This window comes from Cetorhinus maximus, chromosome 5 (genome assembly GCF_964194155.1).
Source record: "Cetorhinus maximus chromosome 5, sCetMax3.hap1.1, whole genome shotgun sequence".
NCBI classification, from domain to species: Eukaryota; Metazoa; Chordata; class Chondrichthyes; order Lamniformes; family Cetorhinidae; genus Cetorhinus; species Cetorhinus maximus.
The window spans coordinates 162,225,047-162,247,574 of record NC_135883.1 but is presented as its reverse complement, the minus strand read 5'-3'; the positions used below and the strand labels follow the sequence as shown (position 1 = coordinate 162,247,574).

Sequence of the window (22,528 nt, the reverse complement as noted above, 5' to 3'; positions counted from 1 at the left end):
TGCCAGTGCCCCACGAATCGGAACCCATTTCTCTGACACCAATCTTTGAGTCACACATTCAACTCCCTAATCTTATTTACCCTGTGCTAATTTGCTTGTGGATCAGGTAATAATCCAGAGAAGTTCTGCTTTTTAAAATTTAGCCCCTTGCTGTTCATACTCACTAAGCTCTTTCCTAGTCCTACCTATGTCGTTGGTACCTAGGTGGACCGCAACCAATGAATCTAATAAAGGAAGTACTAGTCACATCAGTTGCACTGGGAAGGTAAAAGCACATTTGACAGTGCTACAGCAGCAGGCAACGAGGGAAAACGAGACAAATCCACTACTAGGTTGGGGCTTGGAAAGAGAAAGAGAACAAAACTTCAGTTGCAATAGAGGTGAGGAACCAGCTCATAAACCTGCACACATGAAAAGGTTGCTTTTATAAAGCCACTTATTTTGCTCAGAAGCTGGCAAACAAATGTCTGTAAACCAGGAGCCTGTGTTAACAAGGGGTAATTTAGAGTTGGAAATTGTGACGGTATAGAAAATGCAGGATTACTTCGGCGGGTGCGGGGGGGAAAGAAAAGAGTAAATATAGAAGACTCAAAAGATACAACTTTGCCCACATATGACTCCAGTTCTACACGGAGGATGACTTTTAATGCTGGTGCCACCCATAACCCTAACTTTTTTTTAAAAAAAAATGACCTGTGATAAACCAAATATTTCAATTATCAAGTCAATCCCAACAGTGGAATATGAAATTTAAACTACTGCTCATCATATCCTTCAGATATAAGTCCCTATATGGCAAAATGCTGCAGATGCTGGAAAGCTGAACTAATCAGAATGCTGGAAATACACAGATCTCTCAGCGTCTGTGGAATGAGAGAGTTAACGTTTTACGACCTTTCTTCGGAACTCTTCTGATGAAAGGTCGCGACGCTAAAAAAACACACAACTCCTTCGGCGACACCCTGGAAAACGTGAACATTTTCCATAACTTGGGAGCTTTCTATCAATAAAGACAGACATAGATGACAAAATTCATCATTGCTTCCAATGTGCCAGCAGAGGGAAAAAAAGAGTATTTGAAGATCGGAATCTCAAACCCAAGACTAAGGTCACGATTTATATAGTTATACATGGTGACGGCTACTACATCAATAACGTGCACTTATCCAGCACCTTTGACATAACAGAAAATCCCTAGACGATTCACAGGAGCATCTTAAAAGGAGAGAGACGTAGAGAGCCAGAGCGCTAATCAGCTGAAGGCATAGTTACCAATGGTGCAGCAATTAAAATCAGGTCCCACAGGAGACCAGGATAAAAAAAAAATGCAGAAATCCCAGAGGTTTGTAGGGCTGCAGAAAATTGGGAGCAATAAGGATTTGGAGGGATTGGATATGAATATTTGGAATTTTAAAACTGAAGCACTTCTAGTCTGGGGGCCAATGTATGCCTGTGAGCACAGTAGCATCATCATAGAATCACAGAATCTCAGTGCAGAAGAGGCCCTTTGGCCCATCGAGTTTGCATTGACACATGAGAAACACCTGAACTACCTACCTAATCCCATTTACCAGCACTTGGCCCATAGCCAGCAAATTTTCAGCGATTGCCATGTTAGCTTCTGGTGTGTCCCAGGTTTTATCATTAGACCTTGTTCCTCAGACATTAGCCACAGGTATCTGGTCAGTTCTCATGGGTGCGTTCTTGATTGCAAATTATTTCTATTGTCAAGATTACCGAACATGAAGTTGTGAACAAGCCAAAACATTCTGCCTCAGGACACTTTGGAAAACCAGAATCTATTTTTTTTGGCTTCTGCATGAACTGTGTCCCTTTAGCCCTGACTCCACCCTTCTCCCTGGTTGCTTACTCAGAAGAACCAGATCTCAGATGACCTGTCTGAACATGAGCTGTGCTTCAATTGCCTTTTCCCTCAACCATCAAGGCCACTTCCACCTCTTTCTGCCTCTACCTCACTGTTGCTGTAACCCTCATCTACATTTTTGTCACTAACACTATCTTTGGGCTCCATCCTGTACAAATTCCAATCAAGTCTAAAATTTCAATGTTGCTATATTGTTTCCCATATTACATGTTAATATAACTCCTTTAAACAAGTACCTCTTGTTTTCTACTCTTATTTATGTGCACAAATGCCTAAATTTGTGTCCAAAACAGCACAGAATCTTCAGTGGAGGGAGGCCATTCAGCCCATCAAATCTGCAATGGCTCTCTGAAAAAGCATTCCACCTAGTCCTACACCCCTGCCTTATCCCCACAACCTTATCTCCACAGCCTTGCACATTCTCTCCTTTCAGGTGGCAATCCAATTCCCTTTTGAATACCTCGATCAAATCTGCCTCCAGCATCCTTTCAGGAAGTTTGTTCCAGGCTCCAAACACCCTCTTGGTGAAAAAAAATATCATCACGTTTACTCCTTTTGCCAATTATTTTGAATCTGTGCCCTCTAGTTCTTGATGCTCTCGAGTGGGAACAGTTCCTCACTATTTATCTTGTCTATACCCCTCAGGATCTTGAATACCTTTAACAAGTCTCTTCTCAGCCTTCTTTTCTCCAAGAAGAAAAAAAGAGTCCCAAACTCTCTAATCTAACCTTATAGCTACAGTTCTTTATCCGTGGAATAATTCTTGTGAATCTCCTCTGTACTTTCTCCAATGCCTTCACATCCTTCCTCAAGTGTGGGGTCCAGAACTGGACCCAGCACTCCAGATGAGGCCTAACTAGTGTCTTATACAAGTTCAACATGACCTCTTTATTCTTGTACTCAATGCCCCTATTAATAAAGCCTAAGATACTATGTGCTTTATTAATTGCTCTCTCAGCATGCCCTGCCATCTTCAATGACCTATGTACACACACACAAACCTCTGTTTCTCCCTTTAATTTATACTGTCTCATCATCTGCAAAATTTGAAATCATGTCCTGCACACCAGTCTAGGTCATTAATATATATCAGGAAGAGCAAGGGTCCCAACACTGACCCCTGGAGAACTCCACTACAAACCTTCCTCCAATATGAAAAACAACCATTTATCACTACTCTGGGTTTCCGATCACTCAGCCAATTTCTTATCCAAGTGCTTGCTTTCCCTTTTTCCCTTTTAATCAAAGATCTAGAATTTTGCTCAAGTCTGTTGTGTGGCACTGTATCAAATGCCTTTTGAAAATCCATATACACCACATCAACAGCGTTGCACTCAAACTTCGCTGTTACCTCCTCAAAAAGCTTGAGCAAGTTAGTTAAATGTGATTTTCTCTTAATGAATCCATGCTGGCTTTCCTTAATTATCCTGCACTTGTCTAAGTGACTACTGATTTTATCCCTAATCATAGTTTCCAGAAGTTTCCCTGCCACTGAGATCAAACTGACTGTGGTCTGTAGTTGCCAGCTTTACCCTTGCACCCCTTTTTGAAAAAAGATGTAACATTCACAGTTCTCCAGTCCTCTGGCACCTCCCGTGTCTAAGGAAGACTGGAAGATTATCACTAGTATCTCTGCAATTTCCACTCTCACTTCCCTCAGTATCCTTGGATGCATCTCATCCGGTCCTGGTACCTTATCTATTTTAAGTAAAGATAGCCTTTCTAACATCTTCTCAATTGTAAATTCTTCTAGTGTACCAGTTGCCGCCTCTCTCACCTCAGCCTGGGTAGCATCTCCTTCCTTTGTAAAGGCAGATGCAAAGTACTCATTCAATACTTCCGCTATTTCTCCAGCTTCCACATGGAAGTCCCCTTTTTTGTCCCTAATCTTTCTCGTACCACCCTTTCATTATGTACATGCTTTTAGAAGGCCTTGGGACCCCCTTTTATGTTAGCTGCCAGCCTCTTTTCATGCTCTCTTTTTGCTTTTATTAGTTTCTTCACTTCCCCTCTGGTCCTTCTGTATTCAGTCCAATTATCCATTGTATTTTCTGCCGGACATTGGCCATATGCGCACTTCTTCCTATTCATCTCCACCTCTATCTCTCTCTCTCATCATCCACGATGCTCTCGATTTATTTGTCCTACCTTTCCCCCTCAACGGAATATACCTTGATATTGCCTGCAATTCCTTTACTTTGAAGGTGACCCATTGTTCAGCCACTGTTTTTTCTGCCAACATTTGATTCCAACTCACTTGACTCAGATGTGTTCTCATCCCATCCAAGTTGGCTTTCCCCCAATTAATTATCTGCTCTGAATTGTGCCCTGTCCTTTTCCATGACCAACCTAACCTTATGATGCAATGGTCACTGTCCCCTAGAGGCTTTCCCATTGATATTTGATCCACTTGGGCCGACTCATTCTCTGGAACCAGGTCCAAAAGTGCATGTCCTCTCGTTGGACCAGAAACAGACTGCTGCAGAAAATTATCTTGAACACATTCCAGGAACTCTCAATCCTTGACCCTTTATACTATTGTCATGAAGCTATTAAATGTATATATTATTGGAAAATATTTTTATTTTAAAATAGCCGTTTAGTCTGTGGGTGTGCCTTAATTGGATTAAAGTCAGCTAGTCTGGGTGCTTTGATGTGTTCTAGTTTTGAGATACGTAGAGTGCATTTGCATTTTTTGAATAGAGCATTCAAGAAGTGGGGTGAAAACTGACACCTACCTAGCAGAGTCCAAGCAATAGGTTTATATTACTAATAAAATTGGTACTATGAAAGGGGTTTTATTGTTAGAGAGGTTTAGTTCAGAGGTTGGTGATACAATGAGAATTTACATTTGATGAGCAGTGCTAGGTATAACTTCAGTAGTGTTGTGTGTGTAAGGCAGAGGCAATGTGAGATCAAAAGCAGCTGTAGTTCTCCAACTGTCTCCACAGGAACTAAAGTGAAAAGAACCTCATTTTGAATTCGTAAGGTGAAAATGCTTTGCCTGGTGTCTAGTTAAGTCTATGGGTTGCCGTTGCCTTAAATGGAGATTAGTTTGGGAATTTGTTAAAAGTTATGATAGTAGTAATTTGTAGCCATGTGTATATATATTTAACCTGTGTAAATTAATAAAATGTTTCATTTAGTTTAATGTAAAACCTTGAGAACCGGTGGTCTGATTCCTGAATTTAGAGCCGCATCTTAAACATAACACTTAAAATTAATTATGACAGTTGTTTAAAGTTTCCCTCTGGGATTTTTAAATAGTTCAGTTTTACCAACTGCATCGGTCATAACAACTATTCCTGTCCCAGCCTATATTTGGATAGTTGAAGTCCCCCATTACAATTATTCTATAATTCTTGCACCTCTCTGTAATTTCTTCACAAATTTGTTTCTCCACATCCCTTCCACTAGTTGGTGGTCTATATACTATACCAGTCAATGTTATTGCACCTTTTTCCTTCCTTACCTCTAGCCAGAGAGATTCCATCCTTGACCCCTCTGGAACATCCTCTCCCTCCAGTACTGTGTTGCCATCTTTAATCAATATTGCCACTCCCCCTACCCCCACTCTTTTCTTCCTTTCCTGTCCTGTCTCTCCTAAACACCTTGTACCTAGGAATATTTAATGCCCAGTCCTGCCCTTCTTTGAGCCAGGTCTCATCTCCATTATAGCAATATCAGAATTCCATTTGTCAACTTGTGCCTGCAGTTTACCAATCTTATTAACCACATTCCATGCATTCACATTAGCCCTGATTTAGGCTTTTTCGCTTTCCACCTTATTCTGACCCCATCTAATGACTTACCATTGCCTACTCTAATTCTATCAAACCCTAAGTATTCTATCTCCCTTGATACTACTCTCTGATATGTCCTTGTTTTCAGTCGATACTTCCCAATGCCAGTTTTTCTCCTCTCCACTCTGAATTTCCCCTCTGGTTCCCATCCCCTTGCCAATCTAGTTTAAACCCTCCCCACAAGGACATTAGTCCCAGTCCTGTTAAAGGGGTAACACATCCTTCTTGTACAGGTCCCACCCACCCCAGAACCTGTCCCAATGCTCCAGAAATCTAAAGCCCTCTCTCCTACTCCATTTCTCCAGCTATGTGTTGAGCTGTTCAATCTTCCTATTGTTATGCTCACTAGCACATGGCACTGGGAATAATCCTGAGGTTACTACTCGCGAGGTCCTGCTTTTTAATTCTCTTCCTAAAATCTGCTTTCAGGACCTCATTCCTTTTCCTACCTATGTCATTGGTCCCAATATGGACCACGACCTCTGGCTGCTCACCCTCCCCCAAAACAAAAGTCCTGAAGCCACTCTGATATCCTTGACCCTGGCACCAGGGAGGCAACATAACATCCTGGAATCACATCTACAGCCCACTGAAATGCCTGCCTGCTCCCCTAACTATTGAATCCCCTACTACTACAGCACTTCCACTCTTCCTCTTCCCCTTCTGTGCAGCTGAGCTGCCTGTGGTGCCATGAACTTGGCTCTTGCTAGTCCTCTGAGGAACTATCTCACTCACCAATATTCAAAATGGAAAAGCGGTTAGAAGGCAAAATAGCCTCCAGGGATTCCTGCATTACCTGCCTGTTTCTCTTAGATACTCTGGTGTTCACCCATTTCCCCTCTGCCTGTGCACTTCTTAGCTGTGGTGTGACCACCTCTCAAACGTACTATCCACATAATGCTCAGCCTTACGGGTGCACCACATTGACTCCAGCTGTCACTCGAGATCCACAACTCGGAGCTCAAGTTTCTGCAGCTGGTAACATTTCCTCCAGGTGTAGTTATCGAGGGCATTTTGTGCCTGCACACCTTCCCGTATCCTGTAGGAGGCACGTTTTACATGGGCAAGCTACACTGACGTACCTTAAAACTTTATATAAAGCACTTCCTACAGTACTTATTTACTAATTTATTTTAAATATTTTCTTAATTAATGTAATTTAGAATAATTCTGATGTATACTACAGTTTACTGTGCTTATTACACAGGCATGTGTTTTAGGACTCGCACCGCCCTCAATCTCTCGACCGCCTCTCCACTCACGCCGTCCTCAATCTCCCGACTGCCTCTCCACTCATCTTTTGTCTTTGTCTCTTTGAAACTTTGTCTCTTCCTTTCAGGTGCTAAGGGACGCAGCTCTGAAGAGTCATACGGACTAAAGACGTTAACTTTATTTTTCTCTCCACAGATGCTGTTAGACCTGCTGAGGTTTTCCAGCATTTTCTGTTTTTGCCTCTCCACTCGCGCCATCTTCAATCTCAGCGAGGGTTAAAATATTATATATGAAATGGCAAACTAGAAAAAAAACACTTGGAAGGTGATTAAAAGATTCCCATACCATGCCGAAGCAGTCCACAAACTCTCATTATTAGATCATTGCCTGAAAGACAGGAATATTCAAGTATGGAGAGTGAGCATTAGGTGGCTCATGTGGGGGGAAAAAAAGACCAATGCAAATATAATCCAAATGGCTTGAGCTGTAAAATTGATTCTACTTAAAGTAATTCATGACTAAAATCAGTAGAAAAGTTCACCATACAGAGGGAGAAACCTTCAAATAGTAGCTTAAATTTGCTTTCATTCTTTTTCTACTGTCCATCAACTTGAGGTACCCTCGTTTCAGGTTTCACAATTCTGACCCTGCAACTCACTGTCAATCTAGATGTAACCCACTTTGCAGTTCCCACACATACAGCATGTTGATAAGGTTCATGAAAGAGCAGCTTTATCTACTCAAAACAATTACACAACTTAGAAGGGTAGGATAAGCAATGCATCAAACTCAATATCAAAAGAAAATGAATGACAAGCTTCCTGCTGGTTCATTGAGCGAATTTATTGCCCAGTGTGGTACAGAGTCACATGGACTCTCGGATTCCAAGTATCTGCTCAGTTAGCAGACTTCAGTCAAGATGCCAACAAGATATCAAAATTAAAACAGAATTACCTGGAAAAACTCAGCAGGTCTTAGCCCTTAACTAGAAGAATAACAATGGCTAGACAGGCTTTATCATTAACCAGTAATCTCTGCTGGAAAAGGTGACAGCATGAATTCCAGGTGAGGAGAAGAGAGAGATTCAAAGTACTCCCCACCATAACAATTGTCTACCAACACATTAATAAAAAATAGACCCTTGAATTGGGTATCAGAAGACTATCAGCATCTAAAGTAACTGTACCACAGGATTTTTTTTTCCATTCTGCTTGAGTGCCATAAATTATTCAGAATCTGAATATTAAGCATTTATTGAAAGTGCAGTGCAACTTATCCAACAGCCAAGGCTCAATTTAAAAAAGAACCATTATTGGCAGGAAGCAAAGAGTGATGGATGGATGTTTTTCAGACTGGCAGGTGGTTTGCAGTGGTCTTCCCCAAGTGGCAATTTTGGGTCCATTACTGTCTTCAATTTTTATGAACAACCTAATTGGTTGTCTAGAGGCAGACACTGGAGCAGCATTAAAGTTTGCAGTTGTCACCAAACTTGGCAATGCAGGAAAGAGTGATGAGGAGAGTATAGACTTTAGAATGACAGGATGGTGAAACAAGCAGAAGCATGGCAAATGGAGTCAAATGTGGAGATATGTGAAATGGTGCACTTTAGGACCAACATGGAAAGACAAAATCATGCTATTTATAGTATGTTAAAAAGAACAGAGGTGCCCATATACACAAATCCTTGAAGGTAGCAGGACAAATTGATAAGGTGGTTAAAAAAACACATGGATTACCTGGGTTTATAAATAGAGGAATAGAATACCAAAGCAAAGAGATCATACCAGAACTTTATAAAACATTGGTTCGGTCTCAGCTGGAATATTGTGGACAATTCCGGGCACCACACTTCCTTAGAGATGTAAAGCATTAGAAAAGATAGAGGAAGTTTACCAGGATATCACCAGTTACGAGAGGTTTCAGTTATGAAGAGAGATGGAAGAGTTGGACTGTTCTCCTTGGAATAGAGAAGGTTAAGAGGTGACCGAATAGAATATTCAAGATGATGAGAAGTTTTGTAAGAATCGAGAGAGAAAAGATTTCCTCTGGCACATGGGTCAATAACTAGAGATCATGGATTCAAAGTCATTGGAAAAAGATCCAGTGGGAAGGTGAAGAAGACACTACCTAAAAATCTTGTTGAATCAGGTTTCTGAAATAATTTTAAGAAGGGAGTTGGACAGTTACTTGAGGGCAAAGAACTTGCAGGGTTATAGAACCAGCCTTCCAGTCACAAAAACACCCTTCAAACCATTTCTCTTTCCTTCCTGCTGGAACCAATTTTGGATGCAACTTGCCACTTTCCCTTGGACCTGCTGAACTTTTTATTTTCTGACAAGTATACCAAGTGGGACCTCGTCAAAGGCCTTGCTAAAATAGCCTACACCAAATGTACGTTTGGTAGTACAGAACTTGAGTATTGCTGAAAGAAGAGAGACTTTTTTGTTGAAGCTTTTCATCCTGCACTCCTCAGAACAATTCGCAAGAATACCAAAAATAAAGGGAACAATGATTTATATGGTATGAGAAGAGAGTGCTGATCAATCAGCAGTCTCTTCTCATACCGTATAGATTGTTGTTCTCTTTACATTTATTATTCTTGCGGATTGTCCTGAAGAGCGTAGGGCGAAAAGCTTCGACAAAAAAGTCTCTTCTTTCAGCAATACACCAAAAATGCTTCTTTCATCAGTCCACCTTATTACCTCAAAAAAGTCAATCAATTTAGTCAGACATGACCATTCCCTGAACAAATCCATGTTGACTGCACTTGATTAATCGCCGCCTTTCTAAATGATGATTTATCCTGTGTCTCAGAACTTTTTCCGTAATTTTCCCACCACGGAGGTTAGGCTGACTGGCCTGTAATCACTCGGTCCATCCCTTTCTCCCTTTTTAAACAATGATATAACATTAGCCGTCCCCCAGTCCTCTGGCATGATGCCTGTAGCCAGAGTGGATTGGAAAATGATGGTTAGGGGCTCTGCTATTTGTTTGCTTGCTTCTTTTAGCAACGTAAATACATTTCATCCAGGCCTAATGATTTATCCACCTTTAAGGATACCAAACACCTTAATGTTTCTTCCCATCCAATATTTCACATTTTTCCTCCTCAGCTACAATGTCTGCTTTTTCCATCTCTTTTGTGAGAACATATGAAAAATATTCATTAAGAACCATGTCCACATCTTCTGTCTCCACACACACAAGTTACCTCTTTCATCTCTAATCAGCCTTACTCTTTCCTTACTTATCTTGCTCATGTATTTACAAAACATCTCTGGGCTTTCCTTGTCAATATTTTTTCATGTCTTCTCTTTGCTTTCTTAATTTCTGTTTTAATTTCAATCCTGCACTTTCTACAGTCCAAACAGGGCAGTATTGAGCTCTTGGCATCTGACACAAGCTTTCTTTTTTATGCCTTACTCTGCTCTGCATGCTTTGTGATGTTGGCAAAAGGGAGGGAGTGGGGTGGGCGGGAAAGGGAGGACAGAACAACTGTCTAAATTGGAGAGTTCCACTTTTTGTCTTTGAGAGAGCATATTTGTTCCGAATCCTCTTTAGCTCCTCCATGAATGCCTCCAACTGGTCCGACAACGAATTACCTTTGGGTGCTGTTTCCAGTCCATTTTTGCCAAATTGCATCTCAGCTTAGTAAAACTGTCCTTTACCCCAATTTAAAGCTTTTACTCAAGTTTTCTTAATCCTTTTCCATAACTACTTTAAATCTAACCAAATTATGATTCAGGGATAGATGCTGGCTAGGTGATCAGGGAAACTCCCTTGCTTTTTTTTTTGAATTATGCCATGGGATATTTTACATCCACTTGAAAGGGTAGATGGGACCTCGGTTTAATTCCTCATCTGCAAGATGGCACCTCCTCAGAACCTAAACTGGCATTCCAGTGCAGTAATGTGCTCAAGGCTCGAGTGGATTTTGAATGCACAAACTTCTGACTTGGAAGCAAGATTACTGCCAGAGTCATAACTGACATCTAAGTCACTATAATGAGCACCAACATAGTCTGACATTTCAACACAGTATTGAAGAGAGCTGCATTATGGGAGAAGTCATCTTCAATCCCTTTAGGCAAATGTAAAAGGGTTTTAAAAAATGACATTTTTTCATAGTGCTCTGGCCAGCAATTATCCTTCAAACAATATCAAAACAGATTAACTAGACATCTCATTACTGTTTGTGGGACCCCGCTATCCAGATATTTGCTGTACATTCACCTACATAACAATGTTTACATATTGAAACTAACTAATGTCAATAAAGCACTTTGGGAAGTCTTCGGGATATGAAAAGCACCATACAATGCAAATTTCTCTTTTAATGCGGCCATGTTTCTTAGTTTATTATTACTGATGGTACAACTGATCACACATTTGATGAAAGATCTGCCAGCTAAATTCAATTTAAACAGGACAAAAGTTTCATATACAGCAATTCCTTTACAATTTCAAGTTATTGATGATGTCTATATCTGCTTTCTTAGATCATGATACAGCAACTTGAAGAGTGAGAATAAAAACAAACATTCAAAAAAAAAGCATCGAGCTATCAGAGCTTGCAGTGGTGCAGCATGGCACTCAGCCAGCTTACTGTTTTCCATTAAAAAAATACTTGCTGTATCTCATCATTTCCATTAAGGTAAACTACACAGCGTTTAAAGAGGGAGTCAAAGCTCTAGGCTCCTTTATAAAATGTGCATCAATATGTTGAATGCTTTTATTCTCATTACCCAAGTTGCAGTATCATGATCTAAGAAAGCAGCAAAGTCTTGAAATTGGAAAGGAATTACTGTATACGACACGTTTGTCCTGTTTAAATTGAATTCAGCTGGCAATTCTTTGGTTAAACGTATCAAGGGTTTACAGTTCTGGCCTCGGGCGTTCCTGATTTAATTGCTCCACCATTGGTGCCTGTGCCTTCAGCTGCCCATGGCCCCTTCCTATGTTGTAACTATTCTATGATTCTAAGCCCTTGTTTGTTTAAAATTCATTCAGATGTGGTCTTCGTCGGCTGCACTAGCATTTATTGCCCATCCCTCATTGCCCTTGAGGTGGTGGTGGTGAGCTGCCTCTTGAACTGCTGCAGTCCATGTGGTGTAAGTACACCCACAGTACTGTTAGGAAGGGGGTTCCAGGATTTTGACTCAGTGACAGTGAAGGAACAGTGATATATGTTTAAGTCAGGGTGGCGAGTGATTTGGAGGGGAGCTTCCAGGTGGTGGTATTCCCATTTATCTGCTGCCTTTGTCCTTCTAGATAATGGTAGTGGTTGTGGGTTTGAAAGGTGCTGTCCAAGGATCCTTGGTGAATTCCTGCAGTGCATCTTGTAGATAGTACACACTGCTGCTACTGTGGTGGGGGGAGTGAATGTTTGTGGATACGGTGGCAATCAAGCGGGCTGCTTTGTCCTAGATGGTGTCAAGTTTGTTGAGTGTTGTGGGCACTGCACTCATCCAGGCAAGTGTGAATTGTGCCTTGTAGATGGTGGATAGGCTTTGGGGAGTCAGGAGGCAAGTTACTTGTCACATGATTCCTAGCTGCTGACCTGCTCTTGTAGCCACAGTATTTATATGGCTAGTCCAGTTCAGTTTCTGGTCAATGGTAACCCCCAGGATATTGGTAGTGGGGGATTCAGTGATGGTAATGTCATTGAACATCAAGGGGGCGGTGGTTAGATTCTCTTTTATTGGAGATGGTCATTCACGCCACATAAGTGCCAGGTAATGTTACTTGTCACTTGTCAGCCCAAGCTTGGATATTGGCCAGGCCTTACTGCAGTGGAGAGTTTTTCCCGATTCCCATCGACTCCAGTTTTGCTGGGGCTCCTTGATGTCACAATCATTCAACTGCGGCCTTGATGTCAAGGGCAGTCACTCTCACCTCACCTTGGGAGTTCAGCTCTTTTGCCCATGTTTGAACCAAGGCTGTCATGAGGCCAGGAGCCGAGTGGCCCTGGTGGAACTCAAACTGGGCATGAGTGAGCAGGCTATTGCTCACTAAGTGTTGCTTGATAGCACTGTTGATGACCCCTTCCATCACTTTACTGATGATCGAGAGTAGGCTGATGGGGCGGTAATTGGCCAGGTTGGATTTGTCCTGCCTTTTGTGTACAGGACATACCTGGGCAATTTTCCACATTGCCGGGTAGATGCCAGTGTTGTAGCTATACTGGAACAGCTTGGCTAGGGGCATGGCAAGCTCTGGAGCACAAGTCTTCAGTACTATTGCCGAATTGCCTACCTAAACTTCTCCACCTCTCAATCCTCCTTTAAGATGTTTCTTGAAATGTACCTATTTGACCAAGCTTTTCGTCATCTATACTATTATCACCTTGTGGCTTGGTGCCAAATTTTGATTGATAACACTGCTGTGACATGCCATGGGACATTTTACTACATTAGCGGCATGATATAAATTCAAGCTGATGTCCTTCATTCATTGTCAACTTTTATATACCGCCTAGGAAGAGAAGAATTCAATAAGTTTCCGAGACTGGTAATTAAGGGATCAAAATTGACATTAGTAAATATCCAGTCATAACCCTCAGGGACCTTCAAGATCTGTGTAAGGATATATGCTAGAGGGGGTGGGGGGGGGGGGGGGGGGGGGGGGGGGGTAATGTGAGCTATTAGGGTAAGTAAACTTTCCAAATAATCAATCCCTTTGCCTAGGGATGACAATGGCACAAGTGGAGGTTAGAGGCGGCAATGTTATGGAGGCAGACATAGGTAGATGGAGCTGACACAGGGTCAGAAACTCAGCTTAAGGTCAAATAAGATCACAATCACGGAATTGCTACAGCACAAGGAGATCATTCGGCCCATTGTGTCTGCACCGGCTCTCAGAATGCACATTTCACCTAGTGCCATTCTCCTGCCTTCTCCCCATAGCCCTGCATTATTTTCAAATAATCATCCAATTCCCTCGAGCGTTTCGATTGAACCCGCATCCACCACACTCCCAGGCAGTGCATTCCAGACCCAAACCACTCGCTGTGAGAAAGAATTTCTCATATCGCTTTTGCTTCTTTTGCCAATTACTCATTCTTGATCCTTTCACAAGTGGGAAGAGTTTCTCCCCATCTACTCTGTCCAGATCCCTCACGATTTTGAATACCTCTATCAAATCTCCTCTCAGCATTTTTTTTTTCCTTGGAGAAGAGCTCCAACTTCTCCAATCCTGCTTCATAACTGAAGTTCCTCATTCCTGGAACTAACCTCAAATCTTTTCTGCACTCTCTCCAATGTCTTTACATCCTCCCTAAAATGCATGCCCAGAACCATATGCAATACTCCAGCTGAGGTCTAATGTCTATACAAGTTCAACATAACCTAATTGCTCTTGTATTCTATGCTGCTATTAATAAAGCCTAGGATACTGTATGCTTTATTAACCGCTTTCTCCACCTGTCCTGCCACCTTTAATGATTTATGCACATATACACCCAGGTCCCTCTGCAATCGGTGGGCACCGTGGGGTTGGGGTGCATCATCATTCCCAGTAATGACATTTTGATTTGATGTTGTAAGTTTCCTTTCATGTTTTTGTATTAGTTACAGTGCCCCACCAGGGGCTATCACCACCCACTATGATTTATTGATTTTTAGTTTCATTTTTTTTTAAGCAAAACAAAATCAAGAGTACACCCAGGTCCCTCTGCTCCTGCACCCCCTTTAGAGTTGTACTCTTTATTTAATACTCTCTCCATGTTCTTCCAACCAAAATATATCACCTCACATTTCTCCGCATTGAACTTCACCTGTCATCTGTCCGCCCATGCCACCAACTTGTCTATGTCCCTTTGAAAATCTACACTGCCCTCCTTATAGTGCACAATGCTTCCAAGTTTTGTATCGTCTGTAAATTTTGAACTTGTTCCATGGACACCAAGGTCTAGGTCATTAATATATCAGGAGAAGCAAGGGTCCCAATACCGACCTCTAGGGAACTCCACTACAAACTTTCCTCCAGCCTGAAAAACATCCATTAACCATTACGCTCTGATGCTACAGCTGCAAAAATCTCAGTTCAGCACGAGTGTACTGTGCAGATATTTCAACAAATTAAGTTACAGCTAAATTTGTTACAAAGAGCTATAGAAATGTTTTTTAAAAAAAAGAAACCTTGCACCCTAGACTTCAGTGTTCAAATATTAAGCTAATTACATAAACCATGTTTGGGGCGACATCCCTTATAGCTAAGCCCATCTATTATGGAACTTCTTGCATTAGCTTCCACATTCAACTCAGCCAACCACCCAAAAGTTTAGTTATCCATTCAGTTTCCATAGGTTAAGATATTCTGTCATTCTGGCCATGTTATATTATTCCTATCCAATCTAACACCGTCAACCATATCTATTGCCAACACGGCATACTCTACGAAGATAGGATCTGCTGCCACATGTGTACTGATCATATCCAACTCCCCACTGCACCTTTCAAGGCTTCTGTGCTATCAGGCTGCTTGTCAAACATCCAGTCACAGCTCCATTTCCAACCACTGTCATGCTGAACTGTAGCTTTTACAACATACGTTGTTGTCAAATCAAAAAGGAGAAAATATATTTAAAGAAAGACTGTTGGGGAGAGGTCATGTGAAATCATGAAAGGTGGACGGTGTAAAACAGACTTGTGAAAAAGCAGCCTCTAGCCCAGAGGAGTGTTTGCTTGTTCCAGAGAGCAAGGCTTTGTTAAAAGTCTTGGAATTCCATTGTTGAGTGAGAGGAAGAAGTAAGGTCTGAAACACCTCCGTTAAAGCAACAGTGGGTGCTTATGGTAATAATGCTGGATGTATTATAGATTAAGAATCAATTTGGGCTTTTGCCTGAATGAGGTGTGTAGTTGGGAGTCTAATTAAGTAGAACTGTTAAAAGACTAAATTTAATTTTGTATCTGTAATCTTGTGTGTTTAACTTTTTCTTTTCACAGAATCAGAATCACACAGTGCAGAAGAGGCCCTTTGAGTCTGCACTGACACGTTGAGAAACACCTGACCTACCTAATCCCATTTACCAGCACTGGGCCCATAGCCTTGAATGTTATGATGTGCCAAGTGCTCATCCAGGTACTTTTTAAAGGATGTGAGGCAACCCGCCTCCACCACCCTCCCAGGCAGTGCATCCCAGACCGTCACCACACTCTGGGTAAAAAAGTTTTTCCTCACATCCCCCTATACCTCCTGCCCCTCACCTTGAACTTATGTCCCCTCATGACTGACCCTTCAGCTAAAGGGAACAGCTGCTCCCTATCCACCCTGTCCATGCCCCTCAATCTTGTGCACCTTGAACAGGTCGCCCCTCAGTCTTCTCTGCTCCAACGAAAACAACCCAAGTCTATCCAACCTCTCTTCATAACTTAAATGTTTCATCCCAGGCAACATCCTGGTGAATCTCCTCTGCACCCCCTCCAGTGCTATCACATCCTTCCTATAATGTGGCGACCAGAACTGCACACACTACTCCAGCTGTGGCCTCACCAAGGTTCTATACAACTCCAACATGACCTCCCTACTTTTATAATCTATGCATCGATTGATAAAGGCAAGTGTCCCATATGCCTTTTTCACCACCCCACGAATGCCCCTCCGCCTTCAGAGATCTATGGACACACACCAAGGTCCCTTTGTTCCTCAGAACTTCCTAGTGTCATGCCGTTCATTGAATACTTCCTTGTCAAATTACTCCTTCCAAAGTGTATCACCTCACACTTTTCAGGGTTAAATTCCATCTGCCACTTATCTGCCCATTTGACTATCCCGTCTATATCTACCTGTAGCCCAAGACGCTCAGCCTCACTGTTAACCACCCGGCCAATCTTTGTGTCATCTGCAAACTTACTAATCCTACCCCCCACATAGTCATCTATGTCATTTATATAAATGACGAATAATCGGGAACCTAGCACAGATCCCTGTGGCACGCCACTGGACACTGGCTTCCAGTCACTAAAGCATCCTTCTGTCATCACCCTCTGTCTCCTACAACTAAGCCAATTTTGAATCCACCTTATCAAATTACCCTGTACCCCATGTGCATTTGCCTTCTTTATAAGTCTCCCATGTGGGACCTTGTCAAAGGCTTTGCTGAAATCCATATAAACTACATCAACTGAACTACCCTCATCTACACACCTGGTCACCTCCTCAAAAAATTCAATCAAATTTGTTAGGCATGACCTCCCTTTGACAAAGCCATGCTGACTATCCCTGATCAAACCTTGCCTCTCCAAGTGGAGATAGATTCTCTCTCTCAGAATTTTCTCCAATAGCTTCCCTACCACTGACTTGAGACTCACTGGCCTGTAGTTCCCTAGCTTATCTCAACAACCCTTCTTAAATAGCGGAACCACATTAGCTGTTCTCCAGTCCTCTGGCACCTCCCCCGTGGCCAGAGAGGAATTAAAAATTTGGGTCCCTTGACTCCCTCAGCAGTCTGGGACACAAATCGTCCGGGCCTGGAGATTTGTCCACTTTTAAGCCTGCCAACACCTCCAATACCTTGTCACTCCCTACTTTCTTAATAAAGGTTTTAATTTAAATCTATAAAATCTCCACAGGTGATGGACTCTTTACTTCTAACTTCAGTGAACGTACATTCTCATAATAAACACAAATTGCAAAATCGTTGATAGCTTGGCCAAGTTTCCCTTTGGGGTTTAGACAGCCTCGCAATTACCACCTGCCATATCATAACAATCAGCTGGCAGCTGTAGAGAAGGAGGACTTTAAAGGGGAGATGAGGAGGGTGGAACAAGACGAGGTTAGCAAATTCAAGACTAGTGATACTTGATGAGAACATAAAAAATGCAATGGAAAAGGACCCACTACTAACCTGGCAAGCTTACGTTATGTTTGACCTAACAAGCGTAGTTGTAAAGATAGCAGCAGGCCATCAATGACCAATGCCACTGGTGCTATTTGCAAACAAGCACCGTTATTTCACAGGTCATTTGCAATTTTCACACATTGATTTTGTGGACAGTGGAAAGTATCACTGAACAATACTCTTTAGCATCGTACCCAACACATACAGTACGGTACTAACAGAGCACAAAAAGTGCTCACTCCTTGTATCAATTTACTATTAAGTAGGAAAAAGAACAAAGTCTTTAGCTAATGCAAGTCCAGACAGCAGGCTAGTGAGAAATGACAACGGATACAATGCATTTGTTCACTTTCAGTGCAAAGAAGCAGCTTCAGGCTGAATAATGAGAAAACCCACACAAGGAACAGCAGTGAGCTGGTGGGACAACATTGACAGAATCAATGATCTGCTGTAGTTCGGGACATCACAGATTGAACAGTGGTGTCAACGTGGCTCAGCTTGGAGCACACTTGTCTCAGTTAAAAGATTGTGGTTTCAAATCCATATCAGAAGTTATAGATGTTGAAATTCTAGTGTCATTCTAGAGAGATAATGATGCTGGACTTTGAAGGAGATGTTGAACCATGACCCCTTCTGGATTATATTGCACTTTGTAGAAATTACCAATTTACCAAGCGCACAGACCAACATTCCTCTAGCAATGCCATCAAAAGCTAACATCATTCCTCCAATGTCTGTGGAATCTTGCTGTATGAAAAAGATTCCACATTTGCTTAACTGTGAACAGTTGTTTAACTATACCTCAGAAGTAATTAATGCCACGGAAAATGCTTTGTTACACAAGTAAAGGCTGCATAAAGGCAAGCCTTTTAAAAGGTGAACAGAGGCAAAGGAGAGTATATGGAGTCAGATCTTAGGTTCTCCACAATGTCACTGAATGGCAGAGCAGGCTCAACGGGATAAATGGTCTACTCCTATGTATTTCCATCAGTAATCGAATCATAGCACAGTCCTTGCTGTGCTATATAATCTGCACCATTATGATGATACAACAGCCAAAGGATGTATGCAGTTGCCATGGGAATGGGTACCATCAGCAAATCTCCATTAAAAACAAATTCCTAGGTGCCTGTCACAAACATCTTAACCAGGGAAGAGCAGCACTGGGAAAGTCCAAGTCACAATGTGTTCCATGGAACTTGTCCACTCTCCTTTGATCTGTATTTGTCTTTTGTTGACAATGTAATCAAAAACCTGCATTATTATTTCGCTATTCCCATCTCAATAGCTCAAAGAAGCTTCTCAGTGTACATAATAATAAAATCACAATGTGTTCTATCATATTCTTATCCAACCTCTAGCAGAATACGCATATTTACCCCTACCCCAATGAAACTGAGCTCAAATATCATATACTTCTATTCAGATTGTGAAGAAAATATCAAAAATGATTCAAAGTGACATTTCACCAATTTAGTGCCCATTTTGAAAATCACTTCCACCCTCTTGCTCCTCAGGTTTTACTGGGTACACTTACTTTAGAGAACATATAGATGCAGTGCTTGACTGTACCAATCAGAAAAGTTCAAATTTTAGATGTTGGATATTAGTGGTTGGCATCCTGCCACCTCTGGCGTTAGGGACACACTTGGATTGATCCAGATTTGCCATTTCTTAATGATACCCAGAGTCTGATGCTGGAGCTTCCCCTAAATGCTAGGGGATGATAGATTTAAACTCCACTGGAATTCTCATTACAATTCCCATTGTAAACAGTTTGCCAACATTCATATCTAGGTTTACATGAAGCAAAGGGACATCGGCGAGGGCTGGTGGCACTTTCAAAACCATTGCCCTAGCAATGGGTTAACAACTTGAAGAGGGGCAACATGCAAAAAGAGAGGAAACGGGCAGAGAATCAAAAACCCATAATCTAACTGAGTAACAATATAAACTCTTTGAGTGTTTAAGTTCAGTGTGGGATGCTTCACCCAAAATTTTCCTACCATTCTCCACGAGGTCATAGTTGACCTGTTGTCCATCCGCAGCACAGGCTCATTTTTAATGCTGTTTACCAGCTTTCACTGTTTTCCATGCTGTACCTTACACGTAGCCCCCATCAGCCCCCGCCAGCCAAAAGAGCAGTCATAGAGCAAGATGAAACCATGGAGCGAGCAAACACTCGGCTAAGGGGAAGAAAACACCTCGGCGCTCTGTTCACTGGAACATCTGTTATTTCAAATATGCGATGGGGCAGAAGTCACTAAATCGTGCAGCATGCCGAAAAGAAAGCCTGTAAAATTCATACCCAACCGAATTACGGCATTACACATCCTGAATAATTGAAAAGGGCGATCCACACATTTTAAGAGGAATCCGAAAGCCCTTAACTGCACCCCTTTCCAGAGCAAAGACAGTCTCGTTTACAGGCGGAGCTGTTTACCTCCTCATCACAAACCATAAATAGGCGCACAGACACTCAGGAACAAACAGATGGGAGTCCTTAACGAACATTCCCAATTCTCCGTTCCCAGAGGATCCAGACAAGCCAGTGTCCAGCTACAAAACTCTCGTCGGATTCATAAATCGACAATTATTGAAAACATTTACATTATTTGCAGCAGCAGCAGCCCACCACTCCCGTTTCCATTGCCTCGATTCGGGCACGAAAGAATATCCAATGCGACAACGTGTTGAGCCCCAATTATAGATTTTATTTAAACGTTCAACGTGTGGGATTCCTTTTAACCAAACCGATTTAAACCGTAAAACGGCGGCTGCAACGCGGAAAACGCCTACAAAAGGGGTGCTTTTATTTTCTTTCAAATGGACACTTGCTAAGTGCAAATAAATAATTCCCCCCCCCCCCCCCCTCCACCGCCCTGCACCAACTCCACAGAATTAAAGCGATTATTTTACACACACCCCCCCACCCCTCCCTCCCTCCCTAACAAAACCGTCTCTGCACCCGTTGCAAATGCTGCACCGAGCTAGGGTGGGTGCCGTTTAACTCGCGTCTTTCTTTGCATCAAACGTTCTCAGTTGTAGCCCGGCATATCTTCTGACAGCCTGAGACGGGACAAGAAGCCGGCCAGAGCTGGGCCCTTCTCCTTACCTGTACACCCACAGCAGCAGCAGCCCCGTCCTTAGCAACCAGACCTCCGTCCTCACTCGCTGCTTAAAAACCCCGGATCTATCAGAGTCGGTTATAATTAATTATATATACACACATAGATTTGTGTGTGTGTGGGCTTTTTATTTTCTTCCCCCCCCCTCCTCCTCCTCACTCGGCTTCAAATCCCGACGCCGCTGTAAACAAGTGCCTCCCTGTCAGGGAGAAAAGGGGGAATTGAAAAACGTGAGACTAACCGCAGGAGAAGGAGGAGCAGCGACAGCCCAGTTACGCCGACCCCGCCCCGCGCACGGTGGCGTCATCGACAGGACGGCCGCCCCTTGACGCCGCGATGGCGTCACTCGCGCAACGACTCCCTGACTCGCCGGCACCCGTCCGAGCCACGCCCACTGCGTCACCCGCCACTCATTTGATTTCCTTTTCTTAGCGTTCAAATATATATATATATATAAAAGTTTCCAGAAATATCATACTTGACGTCGTGAACTAACGTTTCGCAAAAAAAACAAAGTAAGACATTTAATATGTGGGGTTGCGTCGCCATGGTTTCTGCGTAGCGTGACGCGTTACGCTGCGTGCAACCCTTCCAGCCTGGTGGACAGCAGGACCGTTGATGGTCATTCGGGGGGAGTTGCTCACCTCTGGTAATATTTTAAACCTGCAGCACTTAACAGGTGTAAACTGCGGTATTGCTTCTCTCCGCCTCGCTCTGTTATTTCACTTTAGAGCCGCGCCTGGGGCCTTCTTCCTGAGGTCATGTGGAACAAGTTGTTCGCCGCTCTCGCTGCTGAAAGAGAGAGGGGGGGAGGGAGGGATTGAGGAGGGGAAGGGGGTTCACCGGTAGGAGCAGTGGCTAATAGAGACTTGATGAGGCCACATCTGGGTGAACTGTCCACAGTTCTGTTCTCCTTACCTACATAAGGATACACTTGGCCCTAGAAGGCGTGCGATGAATGTTCACCGGACAGATTTCTGAGATGAGGGGATTGATTAATCTACGAGGACAGGTTGAGCTGTTTGGGCCTGCCTTCCCTGGAGTTTAGAAGAATGAGAAGTCGTATTGAAACTCAAGGGAGTAAGGAAGTCCTTAAGGAACTTGCTGGGAGAATATTTCCCCTGGATGGGGAATTTAGTATTAGGGTCAGTCTCAGATTAAGGGGCTGGTTATTTAGGGCTGAGATTAGGAGAAATGCCTTCACACGAAGGGTTATGAAACAGAGGGCTGTGGATGTTTAGTCATTCACCATATTCAAGATAGATATCAAGATATTTTTAGATACTAATGGAAATGGAGAGGCATGGAGAAGGTGTAGCTGAGGTAGAAGATCAGTCATGATTTTATTGAATGGTGGAGCCATCTTGAACGGCTGGTCTACTTTTCTTATGTTCTTCTGAAGGGTGGGTGGTAGAATCTGTTGGATGTGTGTAGGGGAGATTAGATCTTCCTGGAGGTTTGGCTGAATAGCCTCGTCAAAACTCATTGGCCATACCCTTGCATGTGAAGATGTAGTGTAGGGAAACTGGTCGTTCTTGGACTATAATGTCATATTTGCCAGTGTCCCTCAAGGGAAGTAAAAGCAACCCCAATTCTGTCTCTTGTTCCTAACCAGCTGAACTTTTGAAGGACAGAACATGTCCGGCAATGAAGACAGGAT

At 42.6% G+C, this 22,528-nt stretch overlaps 1 protein-coding gene across 1 annotated transcript in view; it reads right to left on the bottom strand.

Moving 5' to 3' along the window:
* Positions 1-20,969, bottom strand: part of LOC144681046 (mechanosensitive cation channel TMEM63B-like) — a 314,615-nt gene extending 293,646 nt beyond the window's left edge. Inside the window, exon 1 of the mRNA XM_078542732.1 lies at positions 20,864-20,969. The gene's annotated coding sequence lies outside the window, so the exon portion shown is untranslated. The remainder of the gene's footprint in view (positions 1-20,863) is intronic.
* Between the last annotated feature and the right edge of the window lie 1,559 nt (positions 20,970-22,528).